General features: G+C 33.9%; 1 pseudogene; it reads right to left on the reverse strand.

Annotated features, from left to right (window-relative positions):
* Positions 1-21570: 21570 nt before the first annotated feature.
* On the reverse strand, positions 21571-21962 carry LOC143536003 (protein SMALL AUXIN UP-REGULATED RNA 51 pseudogene; annotated as a pseudogene).
* Between the last annotated feature and the right edge of the window lie 463 nt (positions 21963-22425).

A 22425-nucleotide genomic window follows, 5' to 3' on the forward strand; every position in this document is an offset into this window, starting at 1 on the left:
AACTAAAATATTTAACAAACTACATTTTTAAACACAAAACTTCGGCAAGTATGGGTTTTACATGTTTTACTTGCCGGTTAAACGATTTTCTTATTTTATATAGTTCGTCTTTACAATAACCGGAACTTTTTTCGTGATTCAAAATATCCTATCGTCACACGGTTTTATCCGCGTTTCAATGTTTGATACCTCACATTTATAATATTTATATTGGCTTACTAATATATGTTTACAAATTTGTGTTGGTAACGCTAATACTAACCGAATTTCTGTAATGTGCCATTTTTTTTGTTCTACATATGATAATTTGTGGTATTTTGGCATTAACAGGTTTATTTCTTTTGTTTAGTTTTAATATCGTAACTTGATACAGACTGACTTTGTGTCGGCTTGCAGCGAGGTGGTTTAACGTTTTTAGTTATGTTTTTTTGTTCGATTTAACGGTCCCATCGCGAAGCACGGGTCCTAAAAACTAGTCTAATATAATAACTTTTATTCATTGTATTCGAGGTTTTATATTTTTCGTTTATAAATTGTAAATATATATTTTTGGCTTTTAGTTTTATTTATTGTAAAAAAGTTAATAATAAATTTGAACCTATTTTGATCCATTTACATTAGGTTATATTCGCTTTTGAATGAAACATTGACTAGATCATATTCTAAATTTTATATTTATTCGTTTACATTCATTTGTCACAATTTGGACATTGTTTTGTGAACGTTGCATTTAAGTTTAGAAAAGAATCACTAATATAATTAAATTTACAGTGAGAATTATATTAGGATTTGATAATGAAAGAGTTTCATTAATAAATGAGATGTTATAGCTCGTTTAAAAGTTATTCGGGTTTGGTGCGACTCATGGTCGCTAGTTTTTTTATTATTATAAAACTGTTTCTTAATTATAAATTAAAAAAAACGAATATTAATTTTAATATATCCAAACCCTGTTTTATATGATTTGCATACCAAATTTTTGGTTAAATTAAATTTTAATTTAATAAAATGCTATAACTCGTTTAAAGCATATATGGGTTTTGTGATCTATACCCGTAAATTCGGGTTAAACGCATTAGACGTCTTCATTTACAAATAAAACAATCTGGTGGCTTGAGAGTATGTAAGGTACGACCAAAGAGCTTTTAGAGTTTTCGTCTATATATATTTAAGATTTTAAAATTAAAACATCAGTACAACAATAATACATAAATAAAAAGATAAGAAAACCTTAAATTGGTGAAATATTAAGGATTAAGCTACCATTAACCCTTTGTACATAAATACCTTTATATAAATGATGCGTAATACATCCATAGATATTTTTAACGCCTAACACACCTGCTAATCATACTCTTAAATCCATATTATTTTATCCATAATAAAATTTGAACCCTCAATCATATCTTATGAGGAGAGGCACCATTCCAACATACCTTGATAGCGCTCTGAGGTGGAGCTAGGCTTGTGTGATCGGGTTAACCGAACCCAATCTTTTTTGAGTTTTATATATACGTATATATAGTACCCTATTAATGAACGACCCTATCCATTTTTTACAAGTAAACCCATTATCATTTAAGAAAAATGATTTGAATCCACATATTGTGAATTTTTTTTTGTAAAGTACCATTTTTTTATATATACCTTTAAAGAAACTATATAAATCATTACTAATTGATCCAAAAATAACCCAATTAACATATAAAATCTAAATAATAATTATAAAATGTGAAATTCAACAAAATTAAAAAAAGCCTAATGTCTGATCATTTGGCATTGCCTTTAGCCTCTTCCACGACCATCAAGTGTCGATTCCAGCACCATCATACCAAATCGGCGGCGACGACCCTCCTAAGTCATTTATAATCATCTATCTTTGATTTCGATTTTCAAATCCAATATGAGTAAAAAAGTCAAGGATAGTTTTTGTTTGATTGTTATGTTTATCATTTATGATGTATGCGTAATTTTAATATATTTCAACTTAGATGTATATGTTTATGTTTAAAATTATGTGTTGATTGTGTTAAATTTGTGCATTTAGGGTTTATTGACAATTTTTTTTTTAAAAAAAGCCGAACCTAAACCTGACTCGAAATTTTGACGTCAGATTGTAATAAATCTAAGCACCGAAAAATACCAAACTAATAGGTAAAATCTTTTTGATTCGTAGTCACTGATACAGTTAGACTAGAAGCGTTTTGGTTTACATACCTAGGTCAGGTGTATATCTACATACGTACACTACTTCCTACCCACATGCAGTATAATATACTGTCTTTAAATACTTCAACAGATACATGGATGGTCCTTGGATGGTACGTGGAGTACTTAAAGTTTAAACTCTCAATAATTTCCCAAGACCTTTGCAAGGGATGGGTATCTGAATCTCCAACAAGTGTTTTCATCCACCCACCTTATATGGATAATCAATAGCCTAGGCCTTTTAGTGGCCATCATGCCCGGACGTGTATACATTATTTGTTGGCATAAATTTTATGCATTCAATGGAAATGAAAGCTATTTCTTAAGAACTATCATTTTCCCATACGCTTAAGTTAAAGTCTTTCTAAATCCAAGTTTTGTTACTTTCGTGAAAGCCTTTTGGGTTTTATTTAGACCATATTAAAATGGATCAATATACTAGTAATCTCCACCACTCAACCTTACCACTTAACCTAAGTTATACACATAATTATGTTCAATCCTTTTTCTTTTCAATATAGTTTATATTTAATATTTATAATGTTTTTCAAGATAGTATTTAATAAAATGATCTAATATAATTTTTTTTAAAAAAAAGTGAAAACTACATTGCATTTAATTAAAAAGAAACATATTATAAACTGAAAAAACACTAGGTTGTTAGGCCATATTTTTCTACGATTTTTCTCTTTTGAACGCCACTTCGAGGCGATATAGTAAAATTAATGGTCAATATTCCGCGTTATGATATTGAAATCTTTTCACTCGGCCTCTTAATCGCTAAGCTTTTCCTTTAAATGGATCTTTTATCTTTATATTTTAGCCCCCTAATAGCTTAACTTCTCTTTCAACCACATTTTCTGGATTTGTAAATCTTATACTTTGCAAATCCATCCTTTATAGCTTCCAATTTGGGATCTTCATTTCTTTTGAGGATCCCACCTTTGCTTTGTCCCTCCTGTTGGGAAGTTGTTGTACCATCGGTTCTTCAACCTCCAAAACATTAAGGTCAACGCTGCAATGTTCATCGAAACTACATTTGCTAAAGTCTCTACTTTTAGATGTTTTGGTCCTTTTCGTTGACTCAACATCATTCGACACCAGAAATAGTTCAGACAAACCCTAGCAATATCCCAACATATCGGGTATGGAAAGACATTTATATGCTTAGAGACATATCGCTTGTTCGTCAACTTGTAAACATAAGTGTCGCTACTACTACCATTTCAAATGTTGAGAGCGTTGTTGTTAAAACAATTAAACCCCATTATTTTTCTATTCATCTCCCTCTACGTTCCATTTAGATAATGGTCCTTACGATACCACGATTACTTGTAGAATTTTATTGTTATGCTCTCCTAAAAAACACGGTCCCCATTATGCATTATCCAGTTAAAATAAACAATTTCAAGTTATAAAAAAAGCTTAAAAAATAATCAAATTTTAAACTATAACTTACTATACTTAACTTTACCAAACCTTTCTTTGGATTCTCTGATTCATCAACCCAAGCTCATGCCAAAGGGTTTTCCTCAACCGTCATCTAACTTATACTTTTATCTTTACCAGATGTTGCTACTTGCTCTTTATCAACTAACTTTCTCGTCTTTTTTTTTCTTTTTTGCTTGTGTGGATTTGGTTCTAGTAAGACCTCTTGGATATCATCTACGGGTAGCGGTGTTTGTTTTGATTGAGAATGCATTTGTTTTTGTTATTAATGTAGGTAATGTTGGCACCATAGATACATCCTGTTACTTCAAGGTTTGTGAAATTATTCGGTTTGAGATCAATTTGGCAGAGTATTTTTCTTTGGGTTAAGAACGAAGGTTTGTGATACAGTTTTGTGATTATGTGTAAAAAATTAGTGTAAATATATATATATATATATATATATATATATATATATATATATATATATATATATATATATAAATGGTAAAATGGATGCGTGGTCCAGACCATTCCACCACGTTCAACGACTAGATATTTTAAACAGATGGAGAATGACCCGTGTGGTCCAGACCATTTCCATTATCGGTATTCAAAGGGCAATTCACAATTGAACAAGAACGTTTAACACAAACATGATTTCATTAAAGCAAACCGTCCAACAACTTGTTTTAGAATCGACGCTTTATATTATAAAGCGAATCACTGATCCAAAACATCTTGATGTTTTGTAGTAAACACCGTATAATACCTACTACTAATTATAGACAAACCCTTCCTAGTTACAATATACTATTTTAACCCTAAATATACTTTAACATATTGACACTTATATCCATAAGTTTATTTTAATTTCAACTCTCTCTCTCTCTCTCTCTAAACTCAGTTTAAGTGAGGGTCTTCATCTTCTTCGCCTTCAAGATCTAATTCAACATTCTTTCATCTCATATTTTTAGGCTTGTTCATGACCTCTACCCTAACCACATCTAACGTCTTCTATATTGAAAAATAGCACCATGAACAGCTTGCGATGCCAATTTTCCTTCAACTTAGAGCTTTGTCCTTTTCATAAACGCGTAGCTAAATTCGAGAATTTATATGGAAAATATGTTACAACTCCAACTATTCGGATCGAATTTGATTTCAACATTATTAGTTTCGGATCAAATCGATGTCAATCGTTACATGCGATTAATTTGATATCAACTTCATACTTTCTAATCAAATTAACCAACCATTAGTTTGATATCAACTTCAATAGTTTTTGATCAAACTAATCAGCCTTTAATTATAACAATGCAATGATTTTCGGTCGCCTAAAAACTTAAGACGAATCAAAACCAACTGTTAACTCCAGACATATACAAATTTTCAAAACCATCTATTTCAATATCGGCGGTATATGAGTTTTTCGGTCCCTAAGCGATTCAAAACCAATTGTTACTAATGACCACGGTACACGGGTTTTTCAGTCACAATGTGAATCAAAACCAAACAATTTCTTTAGTAGTACATGGGTTTTCCAAGGCAAATCAAAACCAATTGTTCGTCTCAACTAACAGCAATACACATGTTTTTCAGTTGGCTACACAACTTAAACCAACTACTCTAATACATAACGGTACAAAATGACAGAGTGAATCAAAACCAGTTGTTATATGCCAGGAAGAATACACATGTTTTACAATCAGGCAAGCCAAAACCAATTGTTTGTCTCAACTAACAACTGTAAACAGGTTTATCTGTAGCGTAATCCAACTATTCTAAGCGCAAACGATATGCGGGTTTATTGGTCACAAAGTGTAACAAACCCAATCGTTAATTACAAAGAATAGTATACGAGTTTTACAAAGAAAATCAAAACAAACTGTTTGTTTCAACGAATGACAGTTTACAAGTTTTTCTTGTTTGCCTAAGCCAACTATTCTCATACTTTTCTTACCTGTTTGCTTTTCAAAAACAAAAGCAGCTCTTCTTGATTCAAACAATTTGTATATTCTCAAATGATCAAACCTAGAAACAAACATTTATGGAACCCTTTAGTTTTTAAACAAAACTAACCTTCCTTGACCAAGAGTCTTTCCGAATTTTAATTAGACCCTGTCATGTTTTTATGACTTTTTATTAGAACCAAAAATTAAAAAAAATGAATCGCACCGCATTTTTAAGTCCTATTTCCAATTCAGTTAGAACCTCTATGCTTAGAATCACTACAGCCAAGAAATCTGCACATTCTGATTTCAATGACTCAGGCTCTAAAAAAATTCATTCAATTCCTCTTTGTCCCTAAATTTTGATCCAAATTTAATAACTTAGTAAAGTTGAAGGATAAAAAATATTCTCAAGACAAGTAATAGAAAAAAATTTATAAAAACATTTAATGTTAAGGTAATAACAAAATAAAAATATTTCATAAAGAATTCCGTCCTATATTAAGGAAATGAGAAAAAGAACCCATCCCACATGGAAAAATGGAAGAAAGTGGAAACATTCTACATGGATATAAATAAGAAAGATAAAACTCATCCCAAGTTAGAACGATTTGGAAACTCTTTATAAGAAGAAGAGTTTACATAGTGATATTCATTTATGCCTAGCATGCACCCAGTGATCCTAGCAGAGGGTGCGAAGCAGCCGACGCGAACTGGCACGGGCTCAGGCGATAGGCGCAATGTGGCGCTTTGATGGCACACTTTGCACTTCGTACGCTCGCATCGCCGTGAGCCACCTTATTGTTTTTAAAAATGTGAGCTAGGACAAGACATGACAAGTTATTAAAGTAAACGGAATAAAAATGAAAATTCGGATATACTAAACCATCGTGATACGCGACGGGAATAACCAAGGAGCCATCGCGTTACAAGATAGATGTCACACCAAATCCTAGAAAGGGCGGTGTCGCGATACGCGACGACCCTAAACCTTAGCCCATCGCGATACGCGATGACCAGGTTAAATTACCGTTGACGTGTGTCCACCACGTGGCAAGCCACATGTCAGCACGTGGCATTATCTGAATATGTTGAGTCATCGCGATACGCGATGACAGCCTTAAAGAGGCCATCGCGGTACGCGATTGGCTGAGAAATCAACCTATATAAAGGGGTTCACGGCACACTCCAACCTCACACCAATCACTCTCTCTCTCTCTCTCTCTCTCTCTCACACACACACACATTACCTCGGGAAGTGTGCCAACGTCGTAGTACGTGCCAAGTTCCAAAGTTCCGACGGTTTTAACGCTAGTACGCGATAGAGAGTAAAATGCTACTTGAATACTCTTAAGCGTCTAACTCCGAAAACCCATGTGAGGTAGGGTTTTCGCTTAAATTATTATTTTATTATTATCATATACATGGCTGGACCTTAGTCGGGTGTATAGCCTAGACATTGATTAAATTAAAATGTATTAATTAAAACGATATTTCTTAATAATTAAGAAATACAAAAATTATATATACAAAGGTTTTAGCTAAAATATAGTTTCTTCATGAATAAGAAACATATAGTTTTACATATAAATGGTATAGTTGAAATGTTTATTTATGATTAAGAAAAGTAAAAGTTTACATACAAATGGTATACTCAAAATAGTGTTTCTTCATGAGTATGAAACATAAGAATTTGTATACAAAGGTTATTGACCAATGCCATTTCTTATTGAAGAAGAAATCTATTATAGATGTTCCTTCACGAATAAGAAACTCAGGACATGATTGACAAATAAAGAGAAATAATTCATATCCAAAATATTTTATTCAAACAAATGATCAATTAAGGTTTAAAGCTATCAAAACCAGACTAAATGTCTGTAGTGGGATCAAGAGACGATCCGGGTATTTTCAAACCTATTTGTTTATAGGTTAATAATCAATAATTCATAAAGGTTTTCAAACGAGATCACCACATCATTTAGAAAAGACAATCACAGGTGAATACGTTAAACCTTTTTAAATCAGTCAAGATAAATGGGTTGTTTATCTTAACAAAGTCAGTCAAATATTTATATGAGATTACGTGATCTCTAACATACAAAGAGTTAAGGGATTGCGTGATCCCTATTATATACAAGATAGAAAATAAAAGCAACTCAGACCAAGTACACATGTGTCTGGATCCAAACATAATCTGTCTAGTCTATCAATCAAGGCTACGTGGCCGCAAGCTAGCTAGATATCATAATAAAAGTTCTCCAATGGGCATCACTTCCCGGAGAACCGAAATTGTGTGTGTATGACAAGTGGTACATGAAAACTATCTTATCAATCAAAAGATTTATCAAATATTTTTAGAGTCAGCGGTTCATCAATATATCACTAACGTATTTTCCCCTCACATTTCAGGGAAACAGATTAGCAAGGTAACAAGGAATTATAGTCATTGAAGGAAATAGATGTTCGCAAGGTAGAGATGACTCAATTTTAAATTATTAAAATATGGTAAACAAGATTTAAGCATGATTTGTAAAATCAAACAAAGTTTATAAATCAAAAACTTGGGTATTTATTATCCGAGAAGCTTTCCAAATAAATCAATTTTTTATTATAAATAAAGACTTCCGCTAAATAGTCCGCAACTCTAATATATTTACAAAACATGTACCAATTATTGGTCACACGCATAGGCCCTAATTCGGGGTGTGACATAGATTCTAAGTCATTTGCTTCCAATCGATTGACTGAAATAAAATTCAATCTGATTTATACCCACAAAAAGAATCAGATAGTCTCCCATTGTGGTAAGAGAATTATGATGAAACGGAAATTCATTTATGATTTAACAGAAACGTCGTAGCCACGAATTGAGATCGATTTCTTCATTTCTTGAACGAGAACCCTTCTGATATTTTCTTAAACCTGGGATGTTCGATGAAAGGCAATTCGATTAACTTGTTCATCTCAGGATTGAATTCTTGAGAAAACAATCAAATTCCCATTAAAAACAATCGACTGAACAGTTGTCACACCCCGACAAAGGCGGCTGAACATGCCGAGGTGTAACGATTGCCCATAAGCAAATGACACTAATTAAAGCGACAATATTTAACAAACTCATTTCATTTCAAAACATCGAAAATGTCACATAATAGATAAACATAAATAGTCATAACAGGATATCACAAAAATATAGCAAATTGAATATTGTTCATTTTTGCTAATATCCTAAAGGTATTTGTGACGTTTTCTTCAATCTCCATAATCAACCAAGATGTAAACCTGTAACATTTCATATAATAAAGTTTATCAACACAAAGGTTGGTGAGCAATTCATAAGTTTGAGCATATAGATAAAAGTATGAAAGATCCTCAAAACTCGTATACGAAACAATAAATAAAAGCAATAATTTGGATAAAATCGCTAATAAATTTACGTTAGCGACACCTAACTATAAGGGGATGCCAATAGTCTAGGATTTAATAGTTATCGTTAATTGCGTTACGTTAACGACACCTTGCTACAATGGGATGCCAAGTAGTCTAGGATTTATAGATCAACCAACCAAAAGCGATAAACACATAGGCATAGAATTATAGAACACCAAATCGAACAATTATTCAAGTACGCTACGTGAAAATTGACCTTCGGCCACACGAAAAAAGTGTGGCTGTAGGCTTTTAGCCACACACATTTTGTTCTGGTCATATGTGGCCAAAGGTCGCGATACCGTGGGTATGATATGGCCACACACAGTTTTTAGTAGCCTTATGTGGTAATAAGTGTGGCTAAAGGGTACAGGCATTAGTTGCTGGCCATCAAGAAGCCTCTCCAATAAGTGTGGCTAACGATAGAAAATGGCCACATGACTATTTCCTATGAGTGACCATTGCACGTATATAGCCACATGAATTATTATTTCAGCCACATGAATTTTACAATAATGTGGCCAATAGGGTTGTGTTAAGCTTGCATTGTGACCTATACCATGTGGATATAGCAAAGAAATGGCCACTTAAAATTAATAATAGAGTGACTAATTATATGATATAGACACTAGATATTACATTAAAAGTGGCTAAATATGTTTGCTTGCCACTCAAACACTCCTTTGTAGATTATAGTGTGGCTATTGTCTTACCGTTTGTCACACATAATGCTTTTCGTAATTTAAAGTGTGGCTATTGTCAAACTTTTCGTCACACACATAGTGAGAAACTATGAGGCTAATCATATCATATAGACACCGGAGGTTATTGTCAATGTGGCTAAAAATGTGAACTTGCCAGTCAAACACTCTTTTGTAGTTTGTGGTGTGGCCATTGTCTTACCGTTTGTCACACATAATATTTTTCCTAATTTAAAGTGTGGCTATTGTCAAACTTTTCGTCTACATAGTGATGTATTGTGTGGCCAATCATATCATATAGACACTGGAGGTTATTATCAATGTGGCTAAAAATGTGAACTTGCCACTCAAACACCCTTTTGTAGTTTGTGGTGTGGCCATTGTCTTACCGTTTGTCACACATAATGCTTTTGTAATATAAAGTGTGGCTATTATCATACTTTTGGTCACACATAGATAAATGTGGCTATTTCATAAGTTTAACAAACCCAATAACATAAATTCAAAACAAGTTTACATTAACAAACCTTCACTAATAAGTTATGAATTCAAAATATTTGAAACTAATACTAATTACTACCGATCTCAAACTTTCTCATAAACTCATTTCTTGACTTCCTTTCATCTTTTTCCATTTCGGCTCTAACTTTTTGAACCTAAAATTGTTAAAATATTAGCATCATAACTAGTAAAGGGTTAATGTGAGGCGAAACCTCAAAGCACGATGACTATCACGCACAGTCACATTAGACATAATGTATACACAAACAAAAACTTTAATCGAAGACTCGTTGGTGATAATAATCAATGTCAACTGTACTAAAAAGTCCTAAAATGTATTCACACATCGTATCATGGCAAATCAACCAAACATTCATCATACAACTTAACTTATGATCACTTAGTTCACGAGACAGATTATAGCATGTACAAACTGATTTTATTCACTAAGAAAAGATTAAGTATAAATTCTAAAAAATTTACCACAGTTGAATATATGAATTAGGTTTCTCAAAACAATTGTATTATATTTTTCTCATACATACAAAACTCACAATAATTCAACCATTACAGTATGTACCAACAGTTCAGCAGATTGCGCAACAAACACTTGTTTAATGGTTATATCAACTCATTAATCTAAATTGTGCAAGACCAATTGGGTTGTCTTCAAAACTCATAATACTAACTTTCAGAACTGGAAAAACCCCGTTTGGTTTTCTCATTAGGGAGTTATGGTGTCGGAAACACATGCCAAAATATAACTCCCCGAATCAGCTTTGACCAGTGTTTTTGTTAAATCATAAAAACTATTCAAAACGTGTCAAAAAATTATAAACTTTACCTTTCTGGAAACTAGACTCATAGTGCTATATCCCAGAATCAAAAATCGTTTAGTAATCATCGTTTAACATCATGTTACATACCAATAAATAAACGAAAACGAATCTGTCAGCAAACTGTTGTCATCAAACAAGTGAAATACATACTTTTTAGCGATGAAAGAAGATGTACTAAGCTTCAATTACAAGAAATAACACTTAAAATTGAAAATCCCCAAACTTTTTTCTTAGGGTTCTTCACACTCAACAAGTATCTGGCAAAAATCGAGATAGAATTGATGGAAACCGACACCACACGTGAATTCCTCGTGCAAAAATAGTTAGATTAGAGCCCGTAATCAAAAGATTTGGTTAAGAATTGAGCGAGTTAGAGAATTAATGATTGAGGATTATGGTGGGTGTAAAGAGATGAAGAAGAAGAATAATAAGAAGGAATAAAGAGAAAGAAAAAAAGGTAGGTTAAATATGTGGTCAAATTAAATTTAAGAATGGAGGGTAATTCAAAATTTTTTGAAGAAAAGAGGGGGTTGAATTTAATTTGAAATTTTGAGGGAAGTGAAATTAATATGAACTAAATATGAATTTAATTTATTTTTAATAATTAAAATAAAGATTTGTTAGTGTAAATATATATATATATATATATATATATATAACAACTAATTAAACCTTAAATAATATAAGAAATTGTATGATAAATATAAAAACATATAAAATAAATACAAGTGATATTTATAGTTGCTCTAAAAGAGTTGTATAAAAGTGTAGTAATCAGTGTTAACACCCAATAAACCATACTTTCATTAGTGGGTCATACTAGTTCTTGATCGGTGTTAGTGTCCCATTATAGCATCTATCATGTCACAGTTGCTCTAAAAGAGTTGTATAGGAGTGACATTAGTCATGGTTGGTATTAGTGGTCATTATAGCATCTATCATGTCCCCGTTGCTACAAGAGGGTTGTATATGAGTGTAGTGAGCCATAGGCATGTGTCAACGCCCGATAACATGTCATACATTTATTAATGGGCCATATTGGGCCTTGGTTGTTGTTAATGGCCAATATCGTCTCTTTCATGTCATAGTTACGTTAACAGGTTGTATAGGAGTGTAGTGAGTCATAGTTGGCCATCATACTTTGCATTAATGGGCCGTCTTGGGCTTTGATTGTTTTTAGTGACCCATTGTAGTCTCTATCATATCATAGTTGCTCTAAAAGGGTTGAATATGAGTTTAGTGAGTCATAGTTTGGTTACGCCCAATAATATGTCATACTTTCATCAATGGGCCTTATTGGACCTTGATTGTTGTTAATGGCCAGTATGGTCTCTATCATGTCATAGTTACGTTAAAAGGTTGTATAGGAGTGTAGTGAGTCATAGTTGGTCTCATCAAATGGCGTTGATTGGTATTAGTGGCCCATTATATCACCTATCATGTCATAGTCGCTACAAGGAGGTTGTATATGAGTGTAGTGAGCCATAGTCATGAGTCAACGCCCTATAAGATGTTATACTTTTGTTAATGGAATATATTGGGCCTTGATTGTTGTTAATGGCCCAATATATCTATATCATGTCATAGTTAATTTAACATGTTGTATAGGAGTGTAGTGACTCATAGTTGGTGTTAAAGCCTAGTAGCATGTCATACTTTGCATTAATGGGCCGTCTTGGGCCTTGATTGTTGTTAGTGACCCATTGTAGTCTCTATCATATCATACTTGCTCTAAAAGGGTTGAATATGAGTTTAGTGAGTCATAGTTTGGTTAACGCCCAATAATATGTCATACTTTCATCAATGGGACTTATTGGACCTTAACTGGTGTTTGTGGCCCATTATAGCCTTTATCACATCATAGTTGCTCTAAGAAGGTTGTATAGGAACGTCATTAGTCATAGTTAGATGTTAATGGCCGATAACATGTGATACTTTCACCAATTGGTCTTATTGGGCCTTGTTGGTGTTAGTGGCCCATTATAGCCTTTTTCATGTCATAGTTGCTCTAATGGGCCATATTAGGGCTTGAAATCTCTTAGTGGCCTATTATGGCATGTGATATGTAACATTAGATATTTAAGGGTTATATTGTGTTATAGGGAGTCATATTAGACCATAATAGATAAAACAAGTCATACATGTCCTAATGGGCCATATTGGGCCTTGAAATATCTAATGGCCCATTATGCATATAATTTTAAATTGTGTCTTAAGAGGTACTACTCGCCTAACCCGTCAATATACATTAAACATAGGGGTGGCAAATGGGCTGGGTTGGGTCGGAACGGGTTATGGGTCGGAACGGGTTAGGGTCGAAACGTGTCAGGGTTGGAACGGGTCAACTAAAAAAAAGGTTGTTATGGTTCGTCCGGAACGGGTCATGGTCAAAAGGTCCGGGTCATAACTGGTCCGGGTCAAAACGGGTTTTGGGTCTTTTTTTTAACAAGGACAACAGAGGAAATGTTTTATTTTTATCATTAAAGTTAATGCTCTAGTCCAGTTCGTTTTGCCACTTAACAGCTCATTTTTACAGCAAACAACATGCTAAACAGCTCGTTTCAGCGATATTTCAGTTCCTTTCAGCACTTAACAGCTCGTTTTAACAGCAAAGAACATGTTAAATAGCTCATTTCAGCAAGTTTTCAGTTCGTTTCAGCACGTAACAGCTCGTTTTTACAGCAAACATCATGTTAAACAGCTCGTTTCAGCGATTTTTCAGTCCGTTTCAGCAATTTTTCATCTCGTTTCAGCACTTAACAGATCGTTTCAACGCGTTTTGACCAGTTTTGCAGCAATTCAGCAATAAAAAATCAGCAGTTCAGCTCGTTTTTGCCCGTTTCAGCAGGTTACATAACCAATACTTCAAAACGTTTTGTGTTTTCAATCCAGAAAACAAGTATTGGCAAATGTTTAGTGTTTTCAAAACCATATGCAAGTATGTCCGTGTTTTCAATCCAAAGCTTGGTGTCGCGTGTAACAGAGTTTTCTCAAAACCAAATGAATGCATTTGACTCGCTAACTGTTACCTAGTACAAGTGTTTTAAGTTATGAGAGTATGTTCAACAACACATGACTCTAAAACCCACGTATGAACTCACACACAAACACAAACTTGACCTGACGAATCGTTGGAGATAATAAGTAATGTTAACAGTACCGAAAGTCCTAACATGTATCCACACATCATATCATGGCAAAGCAACCAAATATTCATCATACAACTTAGCTTATGATCATTCAGTTCACGAGACAGATTCTGGCATGTACAAACTGATATTATTCACAAAGAAAAGATTAAGGATAAATTTTACAAAACGTACCACAGTATGACATATGAATCAGGTTTCTCAAACAATTTTTATTATATTTTTCTCAAGCATATAAAACTCAAAATAATTCAACCATTACAGATAGGTACTAACAGTTCAGCAGATTGAGCAACAAAAACTAATTTAATGGTTCTATCAACTCATTAAACCAAATTGTGTAAGACCAATTGAGTTTTCTTTTAAACTCATAATACTAAGTTCCAGAAGTGAAACCAACATGTTTAGGTTTGTCATTAGGGAGTTATGGTGTCCGAAAAATGGACCAGAATATAACTCCCCGTATCAGCTTTGACATGTGTTTTTGTAAAATCATAAAAGGTATTCAACACTAATCCAAAAATTACAAAATTTACCTTTCTGGAAACTAGACTCAGAATACTATATCCGAAAATCAAGAATCAATCAATAATAATTGTTTAACATCGAGTTACAGACCAATCAATAAACGAGAACGAATCTGTCAGCCAACTGTTCTCAACAAAACTCAAACCATAACATGTTTATCACATCTCTAGGGTTCTAATTAATCATGTTTAAAACCCCCGTTAGATTTGATCGCATGATGGTTGATGAAGTTTGGAGAAAGAAGCAAAGTGATGAAGAAGAGTATCGAGCTTCAATCGATGTTTATGAATTAGGTTTGTAATTGGGAGGAGGTGAAGATGATGGCCACATGAAGCATAAAGTGTGGCCATTAACTAATAATAGTCACATTTGTTGTTTTGCTGTCGCTATTAGCTTTTAGCCACACATCAAATATTATAAGTGGCTAACAAACAATGTTATATGGTCACATAAACCTTTAAGTGTGACCATATTTATTAAATTTTAGCCACGTATTAAACAATTAAAGTGTGACCATTAACTACTAATAATCACACGCTTTGTCTTAATGTCACCGTTAACTTTTAGCTACACATAAAACTTATAAGTGGCTAACAAACAATACTCTATGGTCACATATACCCGTAAGTGTGGCCTTATATATTAGCTTTAGCCACATCATTAACAAATTACTGTAAGCATAGATAATATTTGGCCACAGTTTATTAAGTGTGGCTAATAAATATCACATTTTTTGTGAAAATGTAGCTAACAGCTGCGTTTTTTGTCACACAAATTGAATAAGAGTGGCTAAAGGTTCCAGCATGTGTGTTTTTTGTCACACGAATCTAATATATGTGGCTAAAGGTTCTAACATGTGTGTTTTTAGTTCTAACATGTGCGTTTTTTGTCACATGAATAACAAATGTGTGACTGACGTGTGTGAATATATATATAAAGATTTAAATAAAAGTTCCACACGAATCGGGTTTTAAAATAGGTTTTCACCTAAAACTAAACCACACACGAAAGACAAGTATACCTATCGTTTGTAATAAAGTGTTGGCAAGAACCGAGTATCAATCCATGGACACGAAAAATTTCTAGTACTAAATCTTTGTAAATGACCAACCGAACAAGTAAATCTTAAGTTGAATTTTAATTAACTAAATTTGCATATAATGAAAATAAGCAAGTAAAAACACAAGAATATAATCAATCCAACAAACTACCTAGACATGAATCCACTCTACTAATATGATAAAATAGCAATAATATGGTAAAACATCATGAATCTAAATATAAATACTAGATTACAATAAAGCAACCTAATACTAGCAAATAATCATCATGATGGGTTTTCAATCAAGAGATAAACATATACTAACTTGTTTGTCAAAACAACAAAGTCTCATAATCAAAGGAAAGCTAGCATGAACAACATTCTAACCACCTAAGATTATACTAAAGTAGCCAAATTCATGAAATTAATTAAACTTATGAAACTTTAACTAGCAAGTCATCACCAAGTCAAGAATCATAACAACATTCATCAATTTTCCAATATTAAGTGCAGGGTTTCATACTCATCAATAATTATATAACCAAGTTAATTTTTACTAGTCATTCCTAACTTAGTAATGTAAACAAAGATTTCATGAACATTCAAAGTTTACAAAAAAACATCTAGAACATAGCTTTCCAACATGAATGCCTAAACATTTGCAAAACTAACAAGGTTATGTAACATAACAAGCATGAACACCATCAATATCAACTTATAAATTCAATCATATTCTTGAAAGAAAACCACTTTACCAAAATCATGCATATATAATATATCACATTATTAAGAGTTTCAACATTGTCTAGATAGCAAAAGTAATTAACCCATAAGGCTTAATACAACTACAATCAAACTAGAAATAAGCTTACAAAACATATTCAAGAACAAAGGAATGAAAACTAAGATCAAGCAGGGATTGAAGAATGGAATGATGGATCTTGAGGATGGTGGAAGCCTTCAAACTCTTAAGGAACACATAAACTAATTTTCAAGGGTTGAGAAAGAATCACCAAGGCTCCACACACCAAAATGAAGTGAAAATAAGTGTTTATAAGCTTCTGGACAAAGTGCACCGTCATGCACAAAAAGTGCATGGTCGTGCACTATTTTGGGTAAGTCAAACTTTCACTTTCCGCGGCTCAGAGTTGCAGGTTCCAAAAAGGTGCACGGTCATGCACAAAAAGTGCATGGTCATGCATTTCCGGCACTAGCTAGTGCACTTTCAAAATTAATGTATCTTGTCCTTGGCATCGGATAGTGCAAGGGCTCGTGCCCTCGGAAGTGCATGATGGTGCACAAAAAGTGCATGATGGTGCAGTTTCACTTTTTTCACGATAGTAGATGTGTACGGGTTCCAATAAAGTGGCACCGTCATGCACATAAGGTGCATGATGGTGTCGTTTTAGAGCATGGTCATGCACTTTCCTAGCATGATCATGCACTTTGGCACGGTATCAGATGTGCACGGGTTCCCATAAAGGTGCACCATCATACCCATAAAGTGCATGATGGTGCAGTTGCTCAGTATGGTCATGCACCTGCTCTCTGCATGGTCATGCACTTTCTTAGCATGGTCATACACTTTTGGCAGATTCTTGATTTTTGTCTGAAAAACGCCAACTTTTCATCGTTTCTTCGTTGGGCGGGCGCCCGGACCTGCAAATTCATAAATAAATCAAATAAGTACCGAATACAACGAATTTGCATGGAGTTTTACCAAAATCAGAGGATAATTTGATACTAAAAGGTCTACACTTTGTGTTACATCAGTGACGAAAGCTACCTTTAGCCACACATTTAGACCGAGGCGTGGCAAACCGCCCAGAGCATGTGTGTGGCAAAAAGCCAATATTCACGTAGTGGTATACAATAACTTTTGTGGTTTAAGACTCAAGTATAAAACATTTAGTTGAATATGAAATATCACCCCCAAAATAAAAGATAGAAAAACAGGGTATGAAAGTACTCACGTTCAAGTAATAACTTGAAAGATGATAATTTGAAGATTTCCCGGAACGACGGGTTTAACGAACAAAGCCTAAAAGGAAAGTAGTTCGGCAGTGGCGAAGCTTGGACTAAGATACCGGGGGGGGGGGGGACTCAAAATGTATACAAAATTTCACAAACAAAGGGGGACAAACTTAAATTTTTGGCCGAAAACGGCTAAATTTACACTACGTATAGAAATTTTTGGGCGAAAACGGCTAAATTTTACACTACGTGTAAAAAATTTCGGCCGAAAACGGCTAAATTTTACACTACGCATATAAAATTTCGGTCGAAAACGGCTAAACTACACTACGTATAAAAAATTTCGAGCGAAAACGGCTAAATTTTACACTGCATATAAAAATTTCCTGGCGAAAACGGCTAAATTTTACATTACGTATATAAAATTTAGGTCGAAAACGGCTAAATTTACACTACGTATAAAAAATTTCGGACGAAAACTGGTAAATTTACACTACCGCGTAAAAAAACAGGGAGGGGGGGCACCCCTGGCCCTAAGAATGCTTCGCCATTGTAGTTCGGGTTTAGAAAGGTTGTCTTGAAAGTATTAAAATAAAATAATTGTTGAGAAGAGTAAACAATTAAAGTTCAAGGTTTAAAATGTAACTATTTAAGAATTTATAATAATAACCGTTTAAAATGTAAGTTTGCTCGAAACCGGGTTAAAGTATCTAACCTTAATTTTACTCAATCTATGTTAAGTAATAAGGTGGGTAAAATGCAAGAATGCAAGTCCCTTTGGAATAAAGATACTAAAAACGGGTTTTAACGAGTGTTCGGGTTGTTGGTTCGGGTCTTGACAATTGGTCAAACTCAAAGTCAACTTTCCAAAATATTAAATGTTATGAGATAACTCATAAAAATTAAGTAAGACTTAACCAAGTATGTAGATCTATTGTTTTAGAACTAACAACGTACGTTAAGCGAGTGTTCGGACAAAACACAAGTATCAGACAAAACACTCGTTAAAACCCGTTTGGGACAAAAATTAACCCATGGTGACACGCGATAGGTATCAGACAAAACACAACACATGGCCAGTGTCGCGATACACGATGGACCCAGCTCAGGGCCATCGCAATATGCGACGTGGTCACCACGATCGTGTGACACATGTACCACCATGTGTCAACCTGTGGCACCACGTGATTGGCCAAGTGGCGACACGTGACAGGTCTAGGGTTGACATTTCAACCCTGGTGACGGCGTCGCACTACGCGCCAGCCAACCATTACGCGACATATTGAAATAATAAAAGGCGGCTAAGGCACCCATTGTGCTCCGCGATGGAGTGTTGTGTACCCCATCATGATACGCGACCAAACCTCCCAAAACTTTACCTATTAATAGCGTAATCGGGCTCACATCTCAAACTCATTCTCTTTATAGATATTTAATCTCGATTCTCGTGTCAAAATCCCTATGATCCGGAGAGCTCTAGTTTCTTGAAGTACGTTCGAGCAGTAGAAGTTCTGAGCTATGTATATAAAATGTATTAGTGTCAACGTATTCATCAGCACGTGTTGCTGACGTATTTTATAAACTGTTTTACATGTAATCAGGAATAGGTGATTAGCCATTAGATGACATGATCGCTCAGATGGAGTCTTTATGTTATAACTGATGTAAATTATAGTTTTGCAAGTTAAACTCTTTGGTAACCACATCGGGTGTTTAATTCCTGACTTTTGAATATAACAATATTTTAATCAAAGACTTCCGTTTTACAACCTTAAAGTCTGAATATTTACATAACACGTACTAACTATTGGTCACACGTCTAGACCATAAAATGGGTATGACGATTTAACCTATTAACACTTAAGGGGTGTTTGGGATTGCTTATTTTAATCTCCTTATGACTTATAACTTTTTCAAAAAAGATCAAAAGACCATGGATGTTTTCAATGTTGTGAGAGCAACCAGTCATAAATTACATTTTTGACATTTACCACGTCATGCGTAGAATATGATGGAGGACGGCATGGTGTTCCCCGTGTGGTTTGCGCGCCACATCAACACCCCGCCCATCATTTGCTAACACCCTAACCATATAAGTGGCATACAATGTGGTAGGAGAGATTTGTTTGGGAGTAAGAAAAATATGCCCTTTACTAGCCAGAGTCTTTCTAAAATAATCCATTGATGACTAAATTATGATAATGGAGCCATGGAGCTAACAACTATCAAATTAATTTCCACTGGACAAAAACATTTTGAGTGTAGCAAATCAATTTGAATGAGTCAAAATTACACTGTTGCTAATAAAATCCTAGCCCATCCCGACAGTGTGTAAAATATCAAGATATTTATACCTTCATGTATTTAGGGCTATTTTTTTTAATATAACCAAGAAAATATCAAAGAACTTATAAAGACTCGAATTGGGCCAAGTTAATATCCCGGTAAGTATATCTTATTCTCATGCAACACCGGTAAAATAATTTTAAATGTTATGTAATATATATGTTGTCTATATATTAACAGTTAACTGAGATTATTGTTTAGTGTTTAGATATGTGATGCCTCTAAAACACAAATCTAACTCCGCTACTGAAATGTTATATATGGACTCTATAGCTATCTTCAAAATCAATCTAGTTCATAGCATGTCTTCCTATTATCAAAACATGGATAGGAGGCATAAATATAACTAAAACTGTACTATGATAATGTTTACCATGAACTAAAGGCCTCCTACGGATTATTGCAAGTTTCTTAACCTGCCTTCTTCTCTCATGGACCACAATTCTCTTTCTTTGTCTTCTCTTTTCCATATCTACCCTTCTTTCTACGTCAATAATTACCATGAACTATCATAATAGTTACTATAAGGATGGTGTTGTGGGTTAATCGGAAGGGTCTAGCTAAAATGTATATGGATGGTGTGGTGGGTTAACTAGAAGCAATGGCGAAGCTTGGTGAAGCCCCGGGGTGGTCCGGGCCCCCATGTTTTTATTTCACATTAATGTAAATTTATCGGTTTTCAACTGAAATTTTGAGCCCCCATACCCCCTAGTTTTTAATTTTTAAAATACATTTTGAGCCCCCCCCAAGCAAACTCATCCTAGCTGTCTCCATTACTAGAAGAGTCTAATTAAAATGTTACGTCATGTCACTGTCACGTAAATAGTGGACTTTAACTAACATACTCTTTTATGGGGTGGACCCCATCTTTTGAGTCCTTTGGGTGCCAAGTTAAACGTAAAGGGGGAAAGAGGAGTGGCTCCCCCTTCGTTTTGCCCGGTGTGATGTAGCAATATGTTTGGCACCCGACTTGTTATTCTAGAACAACCAGCCTAAGATGGTCAAATAACTTTTTATGATTTTCAATTTAATAAACTCGACTAGAGTTCGACTTTAAATAAATAATAAATTACTATATGAGTAAACCATAATGTCAAAAAAAAAAAAAAAAAAAACTAAAACTTATTTTTCCGTTTAGCTTGGGTGATACTTGTAGCCGACCAACATAAGTTTTTAGAAAGTGATAACACATAAAAATCAAATTCAATGTTTGTACGTACGTAATATTCACAAAAAGCAATTATTAATTATGAACACGGATTAAAGAAATAAATTCTTTAATTAAAGCCAGCGACAGAGTAAAATCCACTCATTCATTTGTTCATTTTATTAACAAAATCGGAATAATAAATAAGAAAAAAACAACAAAGACGTACATCATGAGAACAAAAATCTTTTAATTTACAATTAACTAATAATCCCCATCCGAAGTTAGATTTAATATATTATCTGGGAATTAAATAAAATGAGAAAATAATAATCATAGTAGTTGACTAGTTGATCATGTTTGGTCTCAAAACCGAAGCAATGAAGTTAATGACTCAAAGACTTGTTCTTCACAAGGAATTGTTAGATCCATGTCATGATCAAACCCGAACTCTTCTTCGGCTTGGTGGAGCAAGATTTGGAACTCGGGCCGTGACAGGAACGAAATTGGTATGACATATCGGCTCCGGTTATCGCCAACATAAACTACGAAATGGCCCTTGGGTACATCATCATAATGTTGTTGTTGTTTCCTTCCTAGGCTTGAACACCTTTTTATAATATGTTTAATAAGTGCTGCTTGTGAAAGCTTGTTTGATGACTTCTTGAAGGCCATTTTGGGAATTTAAATGTCACTAATGTAGAGAGAGGTTGTGTTTGTGATGGGAAAGGTGGTGTGGTAGGAATGAATGGGTGTGTTATTTATAGGGTACTTACTATATGCATGCGGCTTTATGTTCAATCCTCACGGTTAACGTGTATATAAAATTATATAAAATTTATTATTTTTCTTGAACAAGAGTATAGGAAAGACTTATACTTGAATATACTTCCCCTTTTTCCTTTTCATTATAAAAAAAAATAGGTAACATATATACAATTTATGTCTCTATAAAGTCTAACCTAAGCAATATAATAAAAGAACATTGTTTCTTTCATTTATATCGTATCTTCATCATTTTTATATCACTCTTCAAGCTTTTACATATACTTTATCTTGACAAAGATGGCATTTTCCTTATCATCAACACAATGGGTTTGACGATAATGAATTATTAGCTCGGGAACGTGTTGATTTCCAAATCAAGATTTGTGATTTATGATACTTATGTGTTGTAA

The sequence above is a fragment of the Bidens hawaiensis genome, unplaced genomic scaffold (genome assembly GCF_021521415.1).
Source record: "Bidens hawaiensis isolate Kalapana, Puna unplaced genomic scaffold, B.hawaiensis_p1.1 tig00010731_1, whole genome shotgun sequence".
Taxonomy (NCBI): domain Eukaryota; kingdom Viridiplantae; phylum Streptophyta; class Magnoliopsida; order Asterales; family Asteraceae; genus Bidens; species Bidens hawaiensis.